Here is a 7,207-nt window from a genome sequence, read left to right on the forward strand (position 1 = left end):
AAAATTTAAACTCATCTTAATTGATAAATCACAATTAGATATCTCAAGTGACACCTTTGTTATGCCGAGGTGTGTATATGTTGCTCCATGAAGTAGGGTAAGCTACGCTGGACAGTGCGAATAGTGAATCGTTGGCCAATTAAGTAGGGTCGCCATTTGGTGATGGCGTACAAAATTGCTATCATTTTGCGCTTGTAGGTGGATAACTGTCATGACTGGTTTGACAATGCCTTGCTCATATATGCCCGTGTCTGCCCTCCTGCATCAAGATAGCTCCAATGCACCGAAGCGTCGCATTCCACCACGAAGGGCTTGTTGAAACTGGGGCGGTAGACATGGCTGTCTTCAATGCTTCAAAAGCCTCTATTGCCTTGCTCATCCATTGAAACCCTCTTTTTCTGAGTAAAGAGGTCAGCGGGGCAGCGATCTTGCCATTATTGGCAACGAATCGCCAATAGTACCCGACAACCCAAGGAATCCCCTCAATTCCTGCTGATTAGTGGGAATCGACCAGTCCACCATGTTTTTGATCTTGCTTAGGTCGGCTTCCACTCCTCTTGCTGAGATTATGTGACCCAAGTACTCACTCGTGATTCACCCCAAAGGCACTTGCTCATCTTGACTTTCAACTAGTTTAGTCGCAAGATATTCAACACCTCACGCACATGTTGCATGTGTTCGCTCAAATTCCTATTATACACTAGAATATCGTCAAAGAAGATGAGCACATACTGACGCAAGAGCGGGTGAAACTCGCCGAAACTCATAGTGGCCATCGTGAGTCTAAAACACCGTTTTGTGCACATCTTTTGGATCAATGCGGATTTGATAGTATTCTGCTCTTAAATCAAGTTTGCTGAAGTAAGCCGACCTTGTAAATTCGTCCAGCAACTCCTCGATCACCGGTATTGGGTACCGGTCTTTGACAGTGATCACATTCAAGGCTCGATAGTCGATGCAAAACCGTAAACTCCCGTCTTTCTTTCAAACTAGCAGCACCGGTGATGAGTAGGCACTCCTACTCTGCTTGATGATCCCTTGCTCTAGCATCTCGACCACCAATTTGCTGATCTCCTCTTTCTGGACCTATGGGTACCGATATGGCCGAACATTTGCTGGTTCAGCCCCTGGAATGATCTGAATTTGGTGGTCATGCCGACGGGTCGGCGGCAGTCCTTGGGGCTCCTCGAAGAGGTCACTGAATTCCTACAACAGCTCCTTCATGTCAGCGGGTACTCCATTTGGTGGTGGATGTTCTAGTTCAGCAATAGCCATTTGCAAGAGTAAAGCTCGGTCCCTTGCACATGGAAGTTCCAATAGCGGTTGCAATGCGACCCTTGCCGCAAGTTGATTTCCATCCAGCAGCACTCTCCGACCATTCCTCCGAAATGTAAGCGTGAGGTTTGTAAAATTAAATGTTATGGGTCCCAAGCTTTGAAGCCATCGTATCTCCAAGACGATGTCGGCAACCTGCAAGGCCAGCAGATAAAGATCCTATATGAAAGTTTGGCCTTACACCTTCAACTCCACACCTCCACAAATAAAATCTACCCGCAAGGTGGTGCCATCTCCAATTATCACATCGAACCTGTCCGTGGGTTCCAACTCGAGCCCAATCTTCCTAAGAAGCCTCTTGTCAATGAAGTTGTGGGTGGACCCGGTGTCGATTAAGATTCTCACTGTGGTTTTCTTGATTACACCGTTCACCCTCAAGGTCTTTAGTTCGACTGTCCCGGAATAGGCGTGGAGGGAGATCTTGGCCATAATGCCTTCCACGGGCTACTCCTCCGCTACTCCTTGTTGTTCAGCCACACCTTCATCTTCAGCTACAATCTCATCCTCTACTTCCTTCAATCCATCTATTAACATTATCGATCTTATCGATTTAGCGCAGCGATATCCAGGTACAAACTTCTCATCCCAGTGAAAGCATAGGCCTTTCGCTCTTCGTTCTCCACTTGAGCAGGTGTGAGTGCTCGACCCAGACCTTTAGGTGCATACTTCACATCTTGGGAGGGCCTCAGGGGTGCTTGAGGATGCACCATGGCAACAGCAGCTCTTGGTATGCTGGCCGGATTTCCTACCGATATGGTAGGCCAAACTGGATTGCGACTTTCTTAGCTCATCCAGTTCTGGTTGAGGTGTATCTTCATGGCTTGATGCTTGTCTTCCATTAGTACCCATCCTCGAAGGCCTCCTTTAAGGTTCTAGGACTTAAAGCCCTCATGTCGACTTGTATGTCTCCTTGTAGCCCGGAGATGAAGGTGCTGTAAAATTGTTGATCAGTCCATAGAGATTGGCAACGACTACTTATCCTCTAAAATACTTCTTGGTATGCTCCAACCGTGGTCCTTTGCACAGTCTTTGAGAGAAGAGCATCGAAGTCTTCATACCCCGATGTTCCAAATCACCGCGTGATATCGGCGCAGAAATCAGCCCAACTTTCAATCGTTTTATGGGCATTGGCTGCTCAAAATTAATGAAGTGCTGCATCTTCAAGGTGGAAGCTCGCAAGCGTCCCCTTATATTCTTCCGATGTACCTTGGTACGTGAAGAATTGTTCTACCCTATACAACCAATCGATTAGGTCACCACCTTTGAACTTGGAAAATTCGAGACGCACGGTTTGCCCACGGATACCGTTGTCTCGGTCTGAATCATATCCAAGTCTTTGTTTAACCTGAGGAGGATGCATCATGAAAGGTTGATGATCCCTTCTTCAGTTTTGGTTAACTTGATGCAGTTTTGGTTCGTATTGCCCCGCGCAAGGATCTAGATCTCCAAGATGATCTCCATTTATGTTTGCTCGTCGGACGGGCTCACTCGCAACTTGGTCCGGTGGAACCATCCTTGCTTGCCTCTTCCCATAGGGTTGTGGCAGCAGAGGTTCTTGCTAGTGCAGATTCTGAACTAGTGGTGGCGGGTTCATGGTGGTAGACTCACGTCGGGGGGTCATTGGTAGGGGTGGCAATTGGGTTAGGTTAAGCGGGTTCAGGTCGGGTCAACATTACCTTGACATGAACATGACCCGATTAATAAACATGTTGCATTTGGTAAATACGAACACGATCCGATTAATAAACGGGTAACACGACACGACCCGTCTAACTTGTTTAATAAATGGGTCAGGTTAACATGACACGCTAACACGACCCGTCTAACCCGTATACTTAAACGGGTCGTGTTAACCTGACACGTTAACATGACCCGTCTAACCCATTTAATATAAATCCTATATAAAATTTAATATTTACTGATTTATTATATATAAATGGTGTATTACACTAATAAAATAACCTATTTTTAACTCAAAACTCATACAACATCAAAATTACAATCCTAATAATTCATCATAACAAAACCCATACAATAGAGTTTAGAACAAAGTTCCAACTCTCAAAAAGTGTATCATACATTCATACAAATAAAATATCAAAATTACAATCCTAATAACATCATAACAAAACCCATACAATAGAGTTTAGAACAAAGTTCCAACTCTCAAAAAGTGTATCATACATTCATACAAATAAAATAATACATTTCCAACTCAAAACTTATACAATATCAAAATTATAATCCTAATAATTCATCATAACAAAACCCATATAATAGAGTTTAGAACAAAGTTCTAACTCTCAAAAAGTGTATCATACATTCATACAAACAAAATAATACATTTCGAACTCAAAACTTATACAATATCAAAATTATAATCCTAATAATTCATCATAACAAAACCCATACAATAGAGTTTAGAACAAAGTTCTAACTCTCAAAAGGTATATCATACATTCATACAAACAAAATAATACATTTCCAACTCAAAACTTATACAATATCAAAATTACAATCTTAATAATTTAACATAACAAAAGTCCACACAATGGAGTTTAAAACAAAGTTCCAACAAAGTTCCAACAAAGTCCATACAATCCCATGACAATTAGAACAAAATTTAGAGTTAACAATCCATTACAAATTATAAATAGTTTGAAATATGCAAACACTATCATTAAGCTCTCCATCTCCAAATAACAAAAAGTAAACATCTAAAATATAAGATATATACAAAACTTTACTTACATTAGTCAATGAGCATTTACCGGATTTAGATTTATGCATTTGAGCATTCATCAGATTCTACAACTTCACTTGCATTACCAATTAAGTTCAAATTTATAATATCTTCCGTTAGCTCCTCTAATATTACCAAATTGTCTATCATAATATGGTAAAATAATTAGTAGACTAAACTTTTTGAATATTTATATAAGAAAACAATAATATACTTACCTCTAGTATGAAACAACCAATCTCGAGTATAAATTAAAGCTTCCAAAGTTTTAGACTTTAAAGCACTTCTATATTGATCAAGTACTCTACCACCAACACTAAAAGTAGATTCAAAAGCAACTATGGAGATAGGAATATTTAATATATCGCATGCCATGAGAGAAAGATTTGGATATCAAAATTGATTGGATTTCCAATAATTAAGAATATCCAATTTAGAACTTCGATCAATTCGAGGCTCTTCAAGATACAATTCTAATTGTGACTTTTGTGATTTACTCACAAACTCAAAACTCTCAAATGAATCAAACTCCTATTTAAAAAAATAAATTATTATTCTGAATATATAAAAAATATGATAAGCTCTGATACCACTTTGATAAGTTCTCGAACTAAAGATAGGCTACACAACTATTCCTTCAAGATCTGAATGTATTATAGGAATCAATCCGTGCAACCATGGGAATATATATTCGTCGGATATTCTCCTGTAGTTAGAAAATTACAAAACCAATTGGGTTAGATCCGTAACTTCTTGATCTACAACTTTTATATTTGCGCCCTTCACAGATTCTAACTGTAGCAGGGAGGAAAATACGGAATAACGTGGATGATGGTGGTAGTGATGGGTAGAGTAGATGTTAGGGTTATGGATGGGTATGGAGATGAAGATGGATGGTGGATGTGATTAAGTGATATAGACGAAGGGAACGAAGTAGTTGAGATCCCAAAAAAGAGGGGTGACTCGACAGTTGAGGGAGATTAAAAGTTAGGAGAAACCTTGCCAACGGTAAAGGTGGAACAATGGTGAAGAGGGAGGAGGGAGAGAGTCCAGAGAGAAGATAGGAGGCAAGAAATCAATATTCTGATAGCATAATGAAGTTGGCTGCCATCCACATATTTATAGAGGCCAGCCGATAAGTCCTAAAATAATATGAAACCCTAATTCTAGAGGATTCCCGTCGATCGCGTTCGAACGCGCCCGATCGCGATCGAATGCACTCAAAAAGCTCTATATCTGGATGTGCGAATGCGATACAGGCGTTTGAACTCACCTTACCGCATTCGAATGCACAATATGTGTTCTCTTTATTTGCGAACCTGATGTAGACGTTCGCAAGGGCGTTCGAACACGACGCCTCCTGCGTTCGAATGCGACCTATAGGAATTTTATTTTAATGAAATTAAACACCTAATGCAATAAGAAAAGATCCTACCTAAGTGTATCAGCCCACCACGCTTCCCCCACCTTGCTCTCAAGGTGAAAAGTCAAGGAAATGCTCCAAGATATTAGTCTCCAACTCCCATGTTGCCTCATCAGATGGCTTGCCAAGCCACTCAACTAGAATCTCCATCTCCAATCTTGTACCATGTCGTCGTCGGCGTCTAGCAAGTACTCGAATTAGCTCTGCGATCTCTATCTCGTCCAATGGCTCCGGTAGAACCGATCCAACAATCTCATAATCTCCAATGCGCTCTCTCAACAATAAAACATGAAAGACAGGATGCACTCTCGACCCCTCTGGCAGCTCCAAACGATATACAACCAGGCCAATACGCTCCAACACCCAAAATGGACTAAAGTAGCGATGTACTAATTTTTGGTTACGCATCAAATGTAAGGTCACTTGTCGATACGACTACACCCTCACGAACACCCAACTACCGATGTCGAACTTCTGCTCCCTATGGCTACGATCATAAACTTGCTTCATGCAGTTTTGAGCAAGTTTAAGATGAGCACGCAACCTCCTCAATGTGGCGTCTCTATCCATCAATGATAAGTCCACCTCTGTTCGATTTGCAGATGCCACTAGATCATAAGCGCGTAACGTCGGAGCCGTGCGTCCATAGACCACCTCAAATAGAGTCATGCCAATGCTGTTATGGTAGGTGGTGTTATAAGAACTCTGCCCACGGTAAGAACTCCAACCATCGTCTCGGCATCTCTCCCACAAAGCACCTCAAATACTGCTCAATGCCTCGATTGACCACCTCGGTTTGGCCATCCATCTATGGATGGTAGGTCGAACTGAAGTTTAACCGAGTCCCCTATAATTTGAAAAACTCCGTCCAAAAAGTGCTCATAAATATACGATCACGATCCGAGACAATCGTGTGTGGCATGCCATATAATCGAGCAATATCTCTAACAAAAATTACAGCAACTGACTTGGTTGAAAACAGATGTGACAATGCCAAAAAATGCGCATACTTGCTCAATCTATCAACCACCACAAAGATAACAGAATAATCACGTACCTGCAGAAGACTCTCAATGAAATCCATAGAAATGTCCTCCCAAACACGGTCCGAAATAAGTAAAGGCTGAAGTAATCCAGTCAGTTTCAATGTGGTTGCTTTAGCCCTTTGACAGACTTCGCAAACACGGACAAAACTCCTCACATCCTGCCTTAATCCTGGACACGTACAACTCTGAGATATCCTCCTATAAGTTCTCAAGACACCCTCACGATCAGCCTCTGTAGTGTGATGGAAATGCTCCAATAATTTCTGCCGCAATCCATCATTTGCGGACACTTGAATACATCCGCGGTCCAGCAGCAAACTGCCTCGATTCTCCAACTCTGGATGGCGCTCTGGATCATCCACCACCTCCTACAATAATCTCAAAATATTTGAATCAGATGTACATGAATACCTCAGCTCGTCAAGAAAGGGAAAGGTAGGAGAAGAATAGGCTGCAAGCTCGGCAGTATCAGGTTGGCGCGATAGTGCATCCACCGCTCTATTTTCCATTCCCTTCCTGTATTGTATTTCATAATCATATCCCAGCAATTTTGTGACCCATCGTTGCTATGCCGGAGTGTGTATACGTTGTCCCATAAAGTATGGAAGGCTCCTTTGATCGGTTTGGATAAATGAATCGTCTACCGATCAAATAAGGCCT

This window comes from Typha latifolia, chromosome 7 (genome assembly GCF_019914945.1).
Source record: "Typha latifolia isolate L0001 chromosome 7, TyphaL0001v2, whole genome shotgun sequence".
Lineage (NCBI taxonomy): Eukaryota > Viridiplantae > Streptophyta > Magnoliopsida > Poales > Typhaceae > Typha > Typha latifolia.